The following is a 17,663-nucleotide window of genomic DNA, read 5'->3' on the forward strand; positions in this document are numbered from 1 at the left end:
AAAAAATCAACGTTTCACCAACGTAGAAGTGATTTTGGTGATAGTAGTGCAAGCTCTCTTTTCTCCCAAACGCTTGTGAGAAACAAAAAACCTGGAGATGACTGCCTTTTATTTCCAGGAGTAGACTTCAAAATACGTGCCAGAAATGGACAATTCGAGTGTCCTTTCTCCACATCAAATGCGAGCTGGAAGGGGGATTAAAAACCAACCACGTGGTAGATCTGGTTTTATACTTTGCAACCTCCAGCTCCATTTATGTTCTTTACCCTGCTCAGGGAAGATTAGCCTCTAGATGGATGTGTCTGAGGGATCACCTCGGGGGCAGATCTGCATGCAGAAACCGGTTTTTGTCATGGCTGGAAGAGAGCTATGACCCAGCAGAGCGCTCCATGCCAGCGGCTCCCCCAGCATCGCTGGGGCTGCTGAGCGCTCCTGCACCGAGAGCTTGGTGAAGGCAACAGCTTGGCAAGGGGAAGATCTTCAGATCTTTCCCCCTTCTTCTCCTCCTCCCTGGCCTGTGAGTGATTCAGTGTCCCAAACCTTAACTTTTTGTTACCACCTTCCTCCTCTTAATCTCCTTCATCTTCAACACCTCCTCCTCTATCACTACCATCTTCTCCTCCATCTGTCTGCCTGCTGGATCTCTCTCGCTTGCTTGCTTTCCCCCCTCCTCTTCCACCTCCCTCCTCTTTCTTCTTGCCTTTTCCTCCTCTCTTTTCTTCTCTTTTCTTTCTCTTTTTCCTCCTCTTCCCCTACACGTTGTTGTTGTTGTTAGAAAGGATTCTTGCACCCCCTGGTGCTCTTGCGTTTTGTGTGGTAGGAGAGGAGATTGTCTTCTTTCTCTCTCTCCCTCTGGTTGCTCATTATTCAGAGAGAGACACAGAGGGTGAGAGAGAGAGAGAGAGAGAGACGGATATCTCAGGTCATCTGCAGCTGCAGCAAACCAGTGAAGGAGAGAGAGAGAGAGGGAGAGGGAGAGGGAGAGAGGGGGGGAAAAGCAGGGAAAGATGGCGATCCTCCATTGCTGAGACCTGGCAAGGAGCACATGAGACTCACAAAACAACTTCCACAACAATAACAAGAAGAGCTAGGCAGAGAGGAAGAGGAGAGGAGAGGAGGCAGCAGCAAGAGCAGCAGTGCCGGGACGCTCCTGTAAGTTCTCGCAATTAAAACCCATCTCTGGTTTGGCATTGGAGAGATCATCTCTCGTTTGTGTTGTGTGTGTGTGTGTGGTGCGTGTGGTGTGTGTGTCTCTTTCTGTTGTGTGTGCGTGTGTTATTTTGTTTGGTCTTTTATGTCTGTCTTTCTTTCCACCACCTTCCTCTGAAATCCATTCATTCGGTCAACGGAGGAAGGAGGAAGAAAGAAAGGAAAGGAGAAAAAAAAAAAGAGAGAGAGAGAAGAGAGGGGAGCGAGAGCGGGGTGTTTTGTTTGAGAGAGAAGTCTCTTGCATGGAGGAGGAGAAGAGGAGGAGGTGCTGGTGGTGGTGGTGGTGGTGGGAGGAGGAGGAAGGCGGTTAATTAATTTTTTGTTGTTGCATTACGGGGGGGGCGGTGGTGGTGGTGGTGGGGGGGGAGAGGTGGGGGGAAATATGGGGAGATAAGTGAGATACCAGCCGAGCTTTCGGGGTGGGGGGTGCCTGAGAGGATATGTGTGTGTGTGCGAGGTCTGGATGGTGCTGTGCGTGTGGACTTGGATCAGAGACGGGAGACACACGGAGGAGAGAAAAGCTCCGTGCTGGCACGACCCAGGCAATCGGGTGACCTCTTTCTTCCTTCCTTCCTTCCTTCCTTTCTTCCTCTCTCTCTCTCTCTCTCTCTCTCTTTCCTTCTTGCTTTCTTTCTTTCTTACTTCCTTTCTCCCAGCCACTCTTTCCCCCTCCTCCTCCTTCTCCTCCTCCTCCTCCTCCTCTTTGCTCCTGGTCCCCTCTGGTCGCTGCCCTGCTCGCCCCGGCTGTGGTGCCCCCTCCGCGGCTCTCTGGAGTTGGGATGCGGGGGTCCCCGGCGCCTGGAGCCGGGGCTGGGGGGCTGCTGGTGCCCGCAGGAGGTGCCTTGGAGGAGAGGACAGCGTTCGGCTGGAGAGCAGGAGCCATTACACACGCTTGTGGCTCTCCTTTGAGAGAAAGGAGAGCGAGAAGGGAAGAAAGGAAGGGGAAGGAGCCCACTTCTACTCGCTCAGTTCCCCCATGTCCCTACCTTTAAAGCAGGCAAGGGAGAAGGCGCTTTCTCCCCTTTGCCCCTTTCCCAGCCCACCCGGAGCAGGTTTCTCCCTATCTCTCCCCCTCTTTCCCTTTCTTTATCTCCCTTGTCCTCCATTTGCAAGCTGTCTGCTTTGGTTCCAGTCCAGGCTCCACAACACAAAGCTTCTCCTCGCTCTCGCACACATGCACACACACAGTCCACAGGCTTCTTTATGTCTTCTGGAGTAACCTTCTCCTTCCTTCTCCCCCCTCTCCGTGCCCCCCGGCTCCCCTCAGCACTGTGGCTTCTATTCTCCTCACACAGAGAATCCTCCTGGAGCTTCATGTGGTTGTGATCTGATAGGATCCTTCCCTTCCCTTTCCCCTTCACCTCCCTCTCTTTTATTTATTTTTTTTTCTTTTTCTTTTTTGGTGGGGGGAGAGAGAAAAAGGCAAAAAAAAAAGTTTCATTTGTTTCTCTGGTGTTTGGAAGGGGAGAGACCTCCCAAGTTTTTTTGAGTGCCTCCTTGCTCCTGCTTTTGTGTGCGCGTCTGTGGGGGTCTGTTTGTCTCATGAAGGCTGCTCGCATGTCTAAGAGGAAGTGACTAGTTTGGCAGAGAGCTGTGATCTGAGTCAGGTAAGCCATGTCATGTTCTCTAGCTCCACCAGAAAATGGAGGAGAGAGAGAGAGAGAGAGGGAGAGAGAGAGTAGACAAAGCTGAGATGGGAAGTGCTCCTAACATTGTGGATGTCTCTCCATGTTTCGAGGCTTTGCTGGGCAGAAGAGATGGCTTAATCATGATTTTTTTTACCCCCCTAAAGGTTTTTCACCCCTTCAGATTTTTTTTTTTCAATGCACAACATTGTGATGGGTCTTCTCTCGCTGTCTTCATGCTATCAGGAAATGAGGATTGGAGGAAATTGCTCAGATTCTCCTTCACACAGAGAAACACATCCTCAGGCTTTTTTTCTCTGATGCTTTCATGCGGAGGTCACCTTTCTAGATATTTTTCCTTGGTTAAAGACCACAGGATTTTGGAGGTTGATCAGTTGGCCAAGCAAATAGTGTATATAAGCATGTATTTTTAGGTTTCTGAAAGCATTTGGAGGTAAGTGCATGCAGCTTGAGGCTGCTCAGGTTCTTCCAGAGGGTATCATGAAATGTCTCTTTTTTTCCTAGGTGATGATGCCTACTTTTTGGGATTTTTAACATCTCATTTTCAAGAGCATTCCTTCTTTTGGATGCGTTATAAATTAAGATGGAATATTTCTCCCCACTCACTAGGTTTCATTAAAGTGATACTGGCAAGCTTTTAGTAGGTTCCTCAGAGCATCATAACATACATAATTTCTCTTGGAAAAAGCAAAACAGTTTTCACAGCTGTCTTTTTGGTGTCATAAAATACTGTTTTTTCCTGAAAACTTACAGCAGCATTCTTACTGTGATTTTAATGTCATTATGGAAACCTGAGATCTTTAAAGCGAGATAGCAGTTGAGCAGGAATCCATGTGCTTTGTTTTTAACCCACCTTTTAATCTGAAGCAATTTCTAGCAGATCCAGAGCAGGCCTCGGATCTTTTCCCACCCACTGAAATATGCACAGTAGATGCAATTCCTCAAAAAGTTCAAAATACACCCTGAAATGCAGGAGGGGGACACCGGGGTGCGGTGCTGCTGAGCTTGAAGGCACAGCTCCATGGGAAGGTGTCAGTGATGTCCATACATTGATTATTCTGAGGTGTTTAAGGACAAATGTGGGAAGATGTTAAGTGGCAGTATGGGGGACCAGTGAATCTGAATCAGAACACCCTCCCAGATGTGCAAAAAACCAGAAGGGATTTGAGGATTGCAGTGACGGGGTGATGAACTCGAGATCCGTCTTAGAGGTTAAAAATCGATGCCCTTGTTTTATTTTTTGCTGTGGAAGAAATGTTTTAATGTGTAATCTAATATACCTCGGGAGGATATTGCTTTATCAACTGTGCGTTTCTTAAGTCCTGGTTGCTGATGTGTCACCCAAATTATTGAGGTTCTCTGGTTGCCTCCATCTTTCAGAAGAAGGCCATGGAACATACCATTTCAGGTATGTTTAATCTTATATTTTGACAAAAATAGAGGCTAACTGCTTTTGGTTTTGGGGTCTTGTTTGCTTGTTTGTTTGTTTTTGCTGCTGTTGTGGTGTTTTGGTTGGTTTTTTTTCCCCCTCCCCGAGGTGATATTTTTTTGGATGGATTTTTCAGACCTCCGCACAGGTCTAAGTCAGCCATTGAAGAAAAACTGAAAAATTGCCCACTGACCTTTGCTTATTTGGGTCAGATCCCAAATATCCATCCCCTACACGGGCTGTATGCAGAGTGCTTGTGGTTCAGAGCTGTGAATTCTCCTCTGACTTCTGGGGAGGCCAGCCCAGTGCTGGCAGTGCCCTGCAGACACACTGCCCTTGAGCGTGGCATGTGCAATCCAAGAACAGCTCTGAGATTTAAGATCGGGATCTTTTCGGGAGGGCCTCTTAACGCCCTAGAAAACCAAACAACGTTGCAGTAGTTTTAATTTTTGGTGGTTTTTTTTGGTTGGTTTTTTTGGGTTTTTTTCCTGGGTTTCCTCACTACGAGATTGAAACCTCTTCAGAGAATTGTGCTCTTGTCAATGGTGCTTCTTGCTGTGGTTCTGCCCAGACAGACTGAAGTTCTCCTTGCTGTTAAAATTCTAGCTGAAGAACTTTGATTTTAAAAAGAATCCCAAAACAACACAAAACAGTTCTACCCACCAAAAAAAAAAAATCCCAAACAAACAAAATCCCCAAAACCCATTGGTTTTTAAAGAAGCTCCAGAAAGATGATCTTAATTCATGCCATGGTGGTGACATGAATGTTTCTCCTAATCAAGCATAAATTTCTTCATTCAGACAATAGCTTTCAATTGCTTTTGGTTTGAGGCACATAGAATCTTTTATTGGTCCAATCTCTAAAAGAAAAAGTAAGCATTGGTAGCTTATTCTCCACTATTTAAATGTGCTTTTCTTCATCACTTTTCTCACACCTACTAGACATAGCCTATGAACCACTGCTTTAAAAATATTTAAAGGATTATTTGATTTCCTTTTGCATTTTCACTAGCTTCACACCAGGTTATGTTGTTGAGAAATTTAAGATGTCATGTTTACAATTTCCTTCCATAATTAAAAATACTATTTTTTTTTGCAAGAAAACTAAAAAATACAATAATATGTATGCTTGGAGTGTGAAGAATATGAGTACACAATGGGGTGCTGGAAAGGGAAGGCAGGGCAACTGCAAGTGGAAATGGAAAAAAATGTGATCATCCAGTGACCTTTATAAGAAAATTCGTTAGCATTGTGCACTTTGACTTAAAAGAGGAATTGACTTTTATGAAGACCGATAAAAAGGATGATTAAAAAGAGAGTTGACAAGTAGATGACTATTGTTCAACATAGATTTCGGGACATCTGGCAGATGTTCCTCTGGGCCCCAAGGAATGGGCAAGTTTAATTTTAGCCTTAAAAAGGAAATGGGAAGAACTTAAGTCTTATAATAGTACAACTTGCAGTTTGAGGAAGATTACTTCAGAAGAGCTCAAAAGATGCCTCTTGAAATCTGGAACTCCCAGAAACCCAGTGTGAATTAGCATTTCCTATTGGGTTTTCCCATTATTCCAAACAACATGTGTGGAGTTACGACATAAATTGAGATTACCTCAGTTTACTGAAACTCTTTCTCTGTGTGGTGTTGTGGATAATTTCCTTGAATGGGCAGAACAACACCGCTTTGAAGTAAGAAACTCCATAAAAAGGACTTGAAAGTGTGAAACTGGTGAATAGCTGTGTACTACTCATTAACTAATATTGTACCATGTTGAAGCTTCACCAGGAAAACTTAAAAACAAATGCAGAAGTCCTCAGTGAAATAGGGATTGGAAGAAGCTGCTGATGGAGGAATGAGGTTCCTGTTTTCCACAGGTCAGGAAAGGTCTACAAAGGCCAAGACGTCTGTGTTATTTTGTTTCCTTGTATTTCGCTACACTTCCAACATACTGTGGAAGAAAAATAATGGAAATACTCCTTTAGCATCGTGTATTTCTCTTGTTTTGACTCTTTAACAGATACTTTTTTACCTTGAAGTAGAAGATTATATATTTTATGGACTTGTTCTGGATGAACATGGAATAACTAGTGCCAGAACTGTATGACTGGCTTGACTTGCATGCTTGATCCAAGATGTGTTCAAGTATGAGCTTCCAATTGCTGGCTTCAGCAGAGATGTTGAACTTCATCAGCCCAAATGCCAGCTTGCTTTTCCATCAGTTGGGTACTAAACAATCAGGAAATCTCACAGGAGGTGAGCAGGAGATCTGCTGAGAGTTGATTGAGGAGAGAATGAGAAATTCCATCTCACTCTATAGTGAGAGAGAATAATTTTTGAGAGGGTGGGGGAAAAATAATTAATAAAAGGAGCGTGATGAGAGTGAAGGTTGCTTAAACATCTGCTAAGTTCTCGGAGAGAGGAACTCCAAAATAGTTAGATCAAGAGGTGCTGGAGAAGGTGGTGTGGTGCAAGTCCTCAGCTGCTGGCAGAGACACAGTTAACATTGTACACGGTTGAACTTCAGCATGGCACTTCTCCAAATGAGTTGACTGTTGAAAATAAAATGTTCCAGAAGAACTGGGAGAACAGGAAAGAAGTTAAAATAGCATGGTTTGTATGCCAGTGCTGAAAGAAGAAAAGGGGGGAGGAAGGGAGATAGATTGACTTATGATAATTATCTTGTTGGTTGTAGCAAAAATGAAAGGAAAAAAGGTCTTTAGTAGGAGTTTCCAAACTTAGGGGATCAGGTTTAATAGAAGTGGTCTTTATTGGCATATCTTGAGTTTTGGAAGAGTTCTGCTTTCAGCTTGTGTTTGGGAAGTTCAGCACATAGGTAAACACAAAGTTGTGTGAGTTCTCTTTTGGGTTTTTGGGTTGTGTTCAATTTTGTTCTTTCAACGTTAAAACAATGCCAAAGATCTAAAAAGTCTGCTCCTCATCTCTTGAGCTTTATTAAGCTGTGCCAGAGGTTGCAGCACAAATACAACTGTGAAGGGATTTGAGGAAGAGGAGAGAGTTTGAGATAGGGAAAAGGGAAAACCATTGTGTTTGGTGTCTTACGGTTGAACACAATCTTAAATACAGTGTAATTTGTTTTTCTCTGGGCTCTTTTCACCTGTCTGGGAGTTAAAGGTCTTGGTGCAGTTCCTTTGGCCAGCTTGAGGCAACAAATGTTACTGCAGTGACTCAAAATCTCCTGGCTTATCACTCCTTGAAGGAACTTTAACCAATGTTTGGCAAAGGGTTTTCCCTCATCATTGGTTCTGACTACTTTGTAGTAATTTTTGAGATACACTTGCTGTCAGAAGATAGCTCCCAGACATAGCAGCAGTGCTATACATTGTATTTTACCTTGATCAAAAGTCTCACGGTTTTCGGCTGGTTTTTGTGGTCCATAATTATAATTATGGACCTCCACAGCTGCTGTCCAGGGGGAATACAGTGGGGTTTTGGCTTGGGCTGAAAGCAGCTTCTTAGGTAGAAGATGTTAAGATCCATCAGGAGAGGCAATTAATTAAGTTGAGTTTAGCAGGTAATTGAAAGAAGATGGAAATAGGAGACCTCAGGATGTTCAGGAGTTGTTCTTGAGTGGAGTCAAAGGCAGTCTCTTAAAGAATACTTGTTTAATAGTGTCAGCATAGAGAGCTGTAGGCGCAGCATCAATGTCAGGAGTGATTAGGAAGGACTTATTTAGAGCTTATTAGGGTAGCAATCATTGCAAGGCCAGTGTGTGTTGAGGACAAATAATTCTGGGAAAGCACTTGTATCACTGGGTTACTTCTGTTAGTTTTGAACCTGTTAAATTAAGAATTCAGTTCTTGACGTGTGTCACTTGTTACTTCCTGGTGGAAAATAAGACCTTCTAATTGGGATTATGTGTGAAGAAGCTAAGTGCTTGCATTATGTGACAGTGTTTTTCCTTCTCCTTCCAGTTCCAGGAATATGCAATTAATAACTTGAAGTCATTTAGATAATGGGTGCTCAGCAGCCCTGGGTGTTGTATTTGCAGCACTTGTTACAGATGCAGGCTTTGTGCTGACCTGAAGATTAGGAAGTGGGATGTTCATCAGAGTGGCATTACAGTTGCTATTAAAAAAGGTCTGGAAAGGGGCCTGAGAACCCCAGCTGCTGTCATGGTGTGGAGGAAGTCAGGCCTTCAAAGGATGCAAGGATTAGAGCAGCAGGAAAAGTAAATGGTAGCATCAGCACAAGTAGAAAATAGGCAGAGCTGCTCAGCAAACAGAAAAAAAAGTAGGCTAAGGCATGCCATAATTATGTGCAGTGGAAACTTGCTGCTAATGGAGCAGTGGCATGGGGTAGAGAGGCAGGAGAACGATTTTTCAGGACAAAACAAAGCAGACATTGCAGAGAACGATGTAGGAAGACTGAGGATTCAGTGTGCTCGTGATAATGTGAAAGAGAAGACTTTGTTTTGAGAGATGCTAAAAATGGAATCTTCTGATGCACATGTGGTCAGTGTTTCCGTGGCCTGGCAGGACAATGGGGGCTTCTTTTTGCATGGCTGGGATGAGCAAACCCTTCCTTCCCTTCCCGCCTGCAGCCCCTGGGTTCCAGCAGAGGCCTGGGATGGTGGCTGTGGAAAGAAGGCATCACAGGATGTTCCTTTTGGGGAGAAGATGGGTCATCCTGGGCTGCACCGTTGTCATGCAAATGCTTCAAAGCACAATGGCCACTTATCACAGGGGCCAGGCAGGCACATTCCTCCCAGAGCTCTCCAGAGAAAAGGGCAGGATGGCAGGGAATGTAACACTTGGAACCTCTGCTTCAACAACACTTCCTTGAATTTCTCTTAAATTTCCTAAATTTTCTCCCCCTCTTTGTCAAATAAACAGCAAAGATTAGAGAGAGTCTACTTGTGCTGGAAGATTTTGGTCCAGCGTGATGGTGATGTGGAGGGTGGTTCATTTACCTTCTAATGACTGAGTTGCTGGAGAATTTGAGTGTGTAGCTGGGAGAGGGATCATTAATAAAGGCCTTGCTGTGGTCCAAAAGTCAGAATTCAGCTGGCTGATGATGCTGAAAATTATTTGGGTTCTTTTTTTTTTTTTTTTTTGTGTGTGTGTGTTTTTGGCAGGTTTTTCTTGTTTATGTCTTGGTGGGGCTTATTTTTTTGTGATTTTTGGTTTTTGTTTTTTTTTGTTTTTTTTTTTTTTTTTTGGTAGGGTTTTTGTTTGTTTGTTTGTTTGGTTGGTTTGTTTTTGTTTTTTTTTTTTTTTTTTGCTTGGGGGTTTGGTTTTGTCTCTTTCATTTCTGCCTCCCTCTCGTTGCTATTAAGTGGGCACCTGAAATAGATCCTAGGTCAGAAATTCAGAGGGATTGGTGAAGGTGCTTTGTGTCAGTGGTGATTGTTTAACAGCTTCTTTGTAATTTCCTTTTTTTCCTATTTTAATTTTCACAGTTTTATTAAGCAAAGTGAAAACTGCAGTCTGGGCTAAACTTGGAATAGCTTGAGGAGTGCTGGTCTTGAGGGGGGGATGCAGTGAGTCAAAGATGAGTACTCATCTCTAGTTGAGCAAACTGCTGCTGAAGAGAACTTAAGAGGCCCATGGATATTTATTTATTTTAACTCAGGCTTGGGTTCTTCAGTCATAGTAAGACTCTGCTAGATTTGTGAGCTCTTTGTTGAGGGTATTTGGGTCTCTCTGACCAAAAAGAAAGGCGACCAAAGAATTGCTGTACAGCCCTTAAAGTCTTGCTCCTTCTTTTATTTGTTCATCTATCCCTCTATTCAGTAAAATAGGCATAATTAGGTTTTAAGGTGGATGTTGGAAATGACCACCCTGGTGCTGGATTCTGCTGCTGTGTGTGTTGAAACAAGCCAAGATAAGGAAGGAAAGATCCTCTTTTTGTGAGTGGTTCTGGTGTGTGAGACTGGAGCAGAGCTGCTTTTCTTTGGGGAGCTCTTGAGAGATGAGCTGTGGTTACCTGCCACCTTGTTTTTGTGTCCCTGCTGTCGTTCTGACTGAGCCTGTCTCCTCAAGTGTTTTGTTGCTTGTGGTGAGTATGGATGAATATATTTATGTATACACAGAACCTACTTAGTTGGTGATGCAGAAAAGTTTGGAAGGCAGTGGCCAACGGAGTCATCTTCTTGTTTTCCTCTGTCTTGTGAGACATGTGGCGCCCTGAAGACAAATAAATAAACAAATAAAACGTGAATGTGAACGAATTTGGAATTATTTCTCTCTGTACTTGATTGGAAGCTCTGATTTTGCATTCCAGTTTTGTCTGCAGCTGGGTGGCTCGGGCTGCAGGATGTGGGACCTCCGAAGCCTTGCTTCCACCGTGCTCGGCTAAATAGCTTGACAAGTGTAAAAAAAAATATGTAACAAATGGCTGATGGAAAATCGAGAGCAGCCAGACAGCTCTCAGCCTGGTTAATTAGCTCCTTGACTGCTGAATTGTTCCTGCTCTGTCATATGGCTGTGGCTTGCAGCCCTGCGAGAAAGGGTTTGGCTTCCTGGCCAGGAGCGTGCATCCCAAAAGTTGAATTAATGTAACTCGAAGTCAGTGTGGACAGGTTCCTTTTGGTCTAAATGACCTTTTATCTTTGCTGGGGGCGGGCAGTGGGGAGAAAGCATATCGGCTTTCAGCTGTGTCAGGTCATGCAGAGGCCAAGTTCTCTTGTCTGTGATCAAGCATATGGTGTGAAACAGCCCAGTGTACAAGAGCACCGGGGCACAGGAGCACTCCAGCAGCCCTTCTGTAGGTAAATGTGACCCAGGGCCATGTCCTGCCAGGCAGGATGGGTGTGTTTAACCCTTCGGTGGCTCCTGGTGTGTTTCCATCCTGGTGGGTTGGGAAGGAGATGTTGTCGCTCAAGCGCGCGCGGGTTTCTCCTGCCAGAGCACCCGTGCTCATGTGAGACCTGAAATCTCTGGCTCCAAGGGCTTCACTGTATTACTCACTGGGGCTGCTGAGAGAGTGAGTCAGTGTGTTTGGGTCTCTGCATGAAAAAAAAATGAGTAAACCTGAATTACTTTAAAAATGATCAGATTGCAGAGGTGATAAAGAACCTACAATGAACTTTCCGTTCCACATCCTCTACTGGTGTTCTGCTCTCCTTCCACTGTGGGTCAGGGGGGAAGAGAGGGATTTTCAGTGTGCTGTTCTCCCAAGGAACCACATTAAAAAACCCTGCCGAGGCTGTAGTGTAGTCAGAAAATGTCTTAAAGCCAGTCAGAAGTTGCTTGGCAAGATGTCAGGCAGGTTGACCAGAGGTTGCACGGGTTGTGCTCCTGCAAAGTGAACATGGAATGGTCGCTGCCCTCCATGGTTCTCCAGTGCTTCCACAGGTTCTCCAATTGGTGTACAGGAATATAGTTTGCTTGCTGGTATTCTGGTCTTATCTCTGAAGATATTTATTTTAAGAATTCATGTCTACATAGGTTTGTTAATACTGTACTGTAATATCAGATGGGCTGCTGAGACCTCAAGGGGGTGAGGAATCTATTTTTAGTGTGTTTGAAGGGTAGATGATGTTTCAGGTTGTGGAATGACTTTCTAGGGGGCCTGTCACCATATACTGAAGTTTTGTATGTCATGGCAGTGGAGGCCAGTCATATGATGATGAGTTAGTAACTTAAATGGGACATTAAAAAAAAATCCTGCTCTTTGGGGAAATTTTAAAGATAGATGGAGCTAAAATGTCACGCCGCCTGTTCTCATGCTTTTTTCCTTGATGTGCTGAAGACATCTAATCCTCTTTACAGGTGAATTAAGCAGTCTGCTTATGAGCTGAAGGCAATACCTGCTGATCTGTTGACATCCAGATTGGAGGGTTATTCATGTCTCAGTAAGACTTTTAGTAATGGATGACCACAAGAACATTTTAGCTGCCCAGGTGGTGTGAAGAAGACGGCCTGTGATCTCCCTCCACATCAGAAGTCAGTCACATGTAGGAAGTTGGATAGTAGCAGTGCCATCCTCTTTGAGAGTGTTTGACACCCCAGCCTGCAGAGGTTTGGAGCTTTAGGTTGAAAGGATCCAGCCTCAGACAAATGCATGTGAGCAGCAATCTGAGCAGTGAACCCAGTTGAGCTTTTGAAGCACTGCACTGTGGTGGCAGCCACGGAGAGCAGATTTTAATGATTTATTGTAGTTAGATTTTACGTGGATTTGCTTCCTATTTCCTTTGGAAGACAGCAAAACTGCAACTTCTTACAGGATTCCTCTTACATTCCTGGGATTTTGTTTAGTGTGCAGGCATGTGCACTTTATTTATTTATTTTGCTCACTGCCACTGCTAGGAATGTTAACAAAGGCTTTTTAATAGGTCAGACCTCACCACTGTTGCATTTTCATAGTTACCACAGTGCATTTGGTAGATAATAGATGGTGGGGAGGTAAAGCCCTTTATGCTCCCAGAGCTCATTCATGTGAACAGTCTGTGCCCTGATTCCGAATTTTCACTGCAGCTACTTGTGTGAGTAAACATTTGAAGATCAGATCCTTGGCTGCATGGAGTAATTCTCGCGGAGCTTTTCAGGGAGGCGTTCTGAAAATTACATCTTGAATTGAGGATGCCCTTAACTTTCAACAGCTTCCACCTACATACATGAGATGCTCATTTGTGGTTGCATGTGAGGGCATGGCTGTAGCAGATTTGCAGGATTCAGCGGAAGCATATGCATTAGATAATTCTTTCACTTTCGTTCGTGTGCTCCTTCTTTCGTTCTTGCTCTTTGTATTTTGACAGCAGGAGCATGTATGTTATAAATACTCAGCTTTGACTTCAATTAGTGCTGGCATGTCCCTGAAGTACTGTTTCATGTGACTTTGCAGATGTTCTGGTGAGAACATCCCTGCTGCTGTGTTGTCTGTGGATGACGCTCACGTGTTCTGGAGCCCCATCACTAACTGTGGTGGTTTTGGAAGCTGTTTCTCCCCCTCAAATTTCCTCTTAATTAATGGATTGGCTTGAATAGATACTCATATGGTAATGGCTTGTTGAAGACAAATGTTTTGGATCAGGGAAAATGTAACCTAGGTCCTTTTACAATGGCAGAAGTGAGTACCTTTTTGTGTGTGTACATAATACAAGTTCCTATCCATGTGGTTCACGCTGCTGTGGTGCTTCATCTGGCAGATCATTTAAATATTTACTCCAAAAGAGCTTGTTCTCTGTTGGTGTGAAGCAGCATTTCCAGTTATTTTTAGGTCATTTTCATTTCAGCAACCCTGTTGGAGATAAACCAGATCCAAGGGCTCCAGACCGTCCCTGCGTTTTGGTAGAGATTAATAAACTAAAACTTAATGGTTTGGTCCCAAGGGGAGAGAAGAGGCCATCGGGTTAACAGAAGGTTAGGCAAGGCAGTGAGGCACTGAGAGTGCCACAAACCAATCCAGAATTTCTGGTAGCGTGTCCAGTGGCTGTGTGTGTGAGGCTGAAATGGTGCTCTGGGATCTGCAGAGCCAGCAGTTCTGTTACCACTGCCGTGACGCAGGAGATAATTCTGTTGGGCAAGCATCAGCATGGGGGTGGATCTACAGCACAGGATGTGTAATGTCAACATGAAGCATGGGAGCTGGCAGCAAGAAGGAAAGCAGCCATTTCATGCCAGTGCAGGAAGCCCAGATAGATTTTTTTTTCCTTCCCCCCCTCTGCATCTTGTCCTTTTGTGCTGCTTTCGTGCTTCGTATTAAACAATTCACCTTCTCTGCTCTGTCATCTGGAAACTTCAGCCCAACAGGGTTTCATTTCTTCCTCTCTTCCTGAAGATTTTGTGGGATTTTTTTTCTTGTTTTTGTTTTGTTTTGGGGGTTTTGTTTGTTTGTTTTGTATGTTTCTTTTTTAAAAAACAAATAGCAATGAAGTGCGCTCCAAAAGCATGTCTGATGGATTATAAAAGGGGCTGGGGGGAGGCGGAAGGGCTGAAGAGTAGATCTGGAGAAAGAGAAGAGCTCAGTCATGTGCAAGTCCTGAGCTTCAGATGAAGCTCCACTGTAGATGCTGTTGGCTTTGCTGCAGACACAGTTTGTTCAAAAGCTGTGACCATTCGAGAACATCCAACTGCAGCTGGGAAATGCAGAAGGTATGAAATGCTGGGATACTGTGTAGACCTTGAAACTCTGAAATTACTAGGAAGCTGTGGAAAGCTACTGTAACTGTTCCTGCCTTCTTTTTACCAGAAATGCACTTTTAGAACGCCTTTGCCCTATTTGGCTAATGCATAACACCTTTCTGGGTTGGTTGGGGTTTTTTAAATTTTTTTTTTATTTGAAGAGCCAAAAATTGTTGCTAGTCTATCTAAATCTGCAGAAGAAGAAAGATTATATATAGATTAATTATTATTATATATAGATTATTATATATAGATTAATAAATCTACTAAGCATTCAAAATTTGGTGGCATGGCTTCTGTCGGCTCAGTCACACACTTGGCCAAGTGGTTTGGGGTTTTTTTTCCCCACCCATAACATTAGGAGATACCTTCCTGTAGCTTCAGGGAAACTCTGGGACACCGAAGCTTGCTCCTTGATGGGCACAGCAGAGCTGAACTTCATCATCAGAGCTCTCATGGTTCCCATTGCCTGTTCAGCAGGACCCTCAGACAATGTGCCACAGATCCCCTTGAATGAATCCTTGTCTTGCATGCTGTTCTGTGGCAGCCCTGCCAAAGCATGACCTCCTCCATGTGTTCCTAAGAGCTGGAGTGGGAGTAGTCAGCCCACAGGTATGTTTTCCCAGTCGCAGTTTGGTGATGGGAGGAGGGGGATGCACATAAAACACGGCTTGTGTGTGAAGGCTGTTTGTTCTGTTCCGCGGTAACTCCATCCCTAAAACTGCTCCACTGGCCCCGTTCGGATTTTTTGGTTGGAGCTGTGGGACTCTGGCACTTCTGCATAGGGCACATGCAAATAAATGGCATAAATAAATGAGGAGTTGCATGGGACTTGAACATCATCTCTCAGGGCACAGCTCTTTCTTGGTTCCATAGATAGGCCATGGTGTGGCTATTTCATCATCAAAAATATTAAGGATGCAGGCAAATAATTTTTTTTTTTTTTAATAAAGTATGGGCACTCAGTTCTGTCTACATATGTAATTTCCACTGCAGGTTGTATTTTGTAGTGGCTGGTAATTCTGTGCTTTTCCTGGTGGCTTTGGAACAGTTTTCAGAGCATGCTGGAGGAATGTTCATCAGAAGTGAACAAATGAACAATGCCACCAGAGACTGTCTGCACGTTTTCTCATAGAACCATCTCTGCACTGAGAAGGAAATGCATTGTCCTTGAATTTTTTCCTACTGAAGAAGGTGCTACTTGCTGAAGATAGTTTATTATAAATAACTACTAAGATGATAATCTCACCACAGCATGCTTGGCAGTCTTCCACTGAGTTAGCCTGTTTCAGCAAGGAGCTGTCGCTTAAGATACAAAGCAATCTGCAGGGACATATGATCACACACACTGACTGTTTTCTCAGTCATCATGGATGCCTTATCGTTTCCTGTGCCTGTAATTAGGAACTGGCATTATTATCTGGTGAACCAGCAGGATCCACCTCCAGAAAGATGGACCTGAGTTCCCACCTCACAAACATTTTGGTTGCAGAGAGGCTCTCAGTTGTGGAGGCTCTGGTAGGTGAATGTCTGTTAGACATGGGCTTTTTGCCTTCTATTTTTGTCACCAGGATGGATGTGAACTACTGGGAAAGCTCTTGAGATATATATATATATATATATGTACACTTACAGCAGTCATTCCTATTAGAAATTATGGAGAAATGCAAGCCTACCCTTGGCAGTGGTGTAGAGAGGGGTTTTCCTTATTATTATTTTTTTAGCTTTGTTTGGGTAAATAATGACTTCAGGATCTCTGAATGTTTAGTTTTGTAGGGATGCTGTCCATAAGAAAGATAATGATAAGGAGACATGAGACGATATCCTCTTTTTATGAGAGTATGATAAAACGAATATTAGTATCTGTATACACCTAGTGTCAAGATTTGACTGTAGTCACATAGCTGGATGGTGGCTTTTTTTGAATTTGAAAAGTTTACAGTGCTTTGTGGTACATGACTGTTGAGTTATCATGTTATTGCAACAGTTATGTGATGGATATCAGTGGCAAACTTCCTTTCAATTAGAGTGCTGGCAAGTGTTTGCCTTTTATTTGTTTGAAAACAACTTGATCAGGCCATCTCTACTGCTTTGTTGACAGTATAATATGAATCAGAACTTTTTCTTAACTTCCATGTTACTCATGGATTTTGTTCTGTGGTGCTTGATGCTTCTCAGTCCTAAAACCTTCTCTTTAAAGCTGGGGCATCTGTGGTTGCTTTGAAGTGTGGAGTGTGATATTTCGTGGAAGGAATTGGTGGGATTGAGGTGGAACAAATGAATATACCAGCAATGATGATGGACTTTTTCTTCTGCTGGATTTGGCAGATGATGTTAAATCCATGGATCTCAACGAGATCAATGAGAAAGCAGGAGGCAGGAAGAATTTAGGCAGACACTGACTTGCAAGGCTTAACAACAGCCCTTTTTTTCCCCCCCAAACATTGCAAAAGCATGGAATTGACTCATCCAGAGAGAGAGATGCCAAATCTTTATCTAGTGATGGTATCCTTCCCTAGAAACTCTACAAAGGCTCTGCTCTTTTCCTGTGAAGTTGTGGGAGCAGATTCGCGGTGGAATGGGCTCTGCTCGCGTCTGAGATGAGGAAATTCTTGGAGCAGGTTCCTGGTATTCAGTGTCTGTGGATTGCTCTTCATCTCAACAACTGACCCAGAAGCTTTTGCACTCTGGGATGGCTCTTCAGGGTCTGTCACCTCCATAAATCACCTGCCTTGGACGACCTTGTGTCTTTTAAGGAAAATCCTGTGGAACTGTTCGCTCCAACCTTACTGAAGGACACACTCTGAAGAGTCAGCTCATTAAGCGAGCTTTGAAGGGTGTGCTCTGCAGAGCAGCTTCCTGTTATTTGGTTAATGGTTGACCTAGTTCTACTGCCATATGCCTCCTGGAACGCATTCTAATATAAAATATGTGCTAAAGCAAGACTGGGATAATAGATGGAACATCAGAGCCTCTGTGGAACAGAAATCATATAATGCTGTTGCGTTCTGGAGGGTGATCGTAGTTACTAAAAATGGCAATATCTTCATGGAACTGTGCTGATTCTGATGGGAAGCTCAGGAATGTTAAACACAGCCACCCATGTTGGGTTTTTTTTTTTCAGGTTGGCCTTGTACAAAAGGTTTGTATCAGTAATTCCCCCATGCTCCGTGTGTGAAGCTAAAGTTAGGTAGTGAAGCATTCAGAGTGATATTACAGCTGTGAGAAAAGATTAGATTAGATTTGGCTAAAGGCAGGAGGATTTTTTCCCTGTGGTAGGTGTTTTTTCCATTGCA

At 43.8% G+C, this 17,663-nt stretch overlaps 1 protein-coding gene across 8 annotated transcripts in view; it reads left to right on the plus strand.

Moving 5' to 3' along the window:
- The first annotated feature begins 233 nt into the window (after positions 1–233).
- Positions 234–17,663, plus strand: part of ZNF462 (zinc finger protein 462) — a 90,293-nt gene continuing 72,863 nt past the window's right edge. For 2 of the 8 annotated variants that reach the window (XM_074533330.1, XM_074533332.1), the window contains exon 1: positions 630–1,152. The gene's annotated coding sequence lies outside the window, so the exon portion shown is untranslated. Of the gene's footprint in view, positions 518–626; positions 1,153–1,204; positions 1,475–1,610; positions 1,760–1,805; positions 2,817–17,663 lie in introns of those variants that run through there. The other 6 variants (XM_074533327.1, XM_074533326.1, XM_074533331.1 and 3 more) reach the window with 6 other exon arrangements.

The sequence above is a fragment of the Zonotrichia albicollis genome, chromosome Z (assembly GCF_047830755.1).
Source record: "Zonotrichia albicollis isolate bZonAlb1 chromosome Z, bZonAlb1.hap1, whole genome shotgun sequence".
Taxonomy (NCBI): domain Eukaryota; kingdom Metazoa; phylum Chordata; class Aves; order Passeriformes; family Passerellidae; genus Zonotrichia; species Zonotrichia albicollis.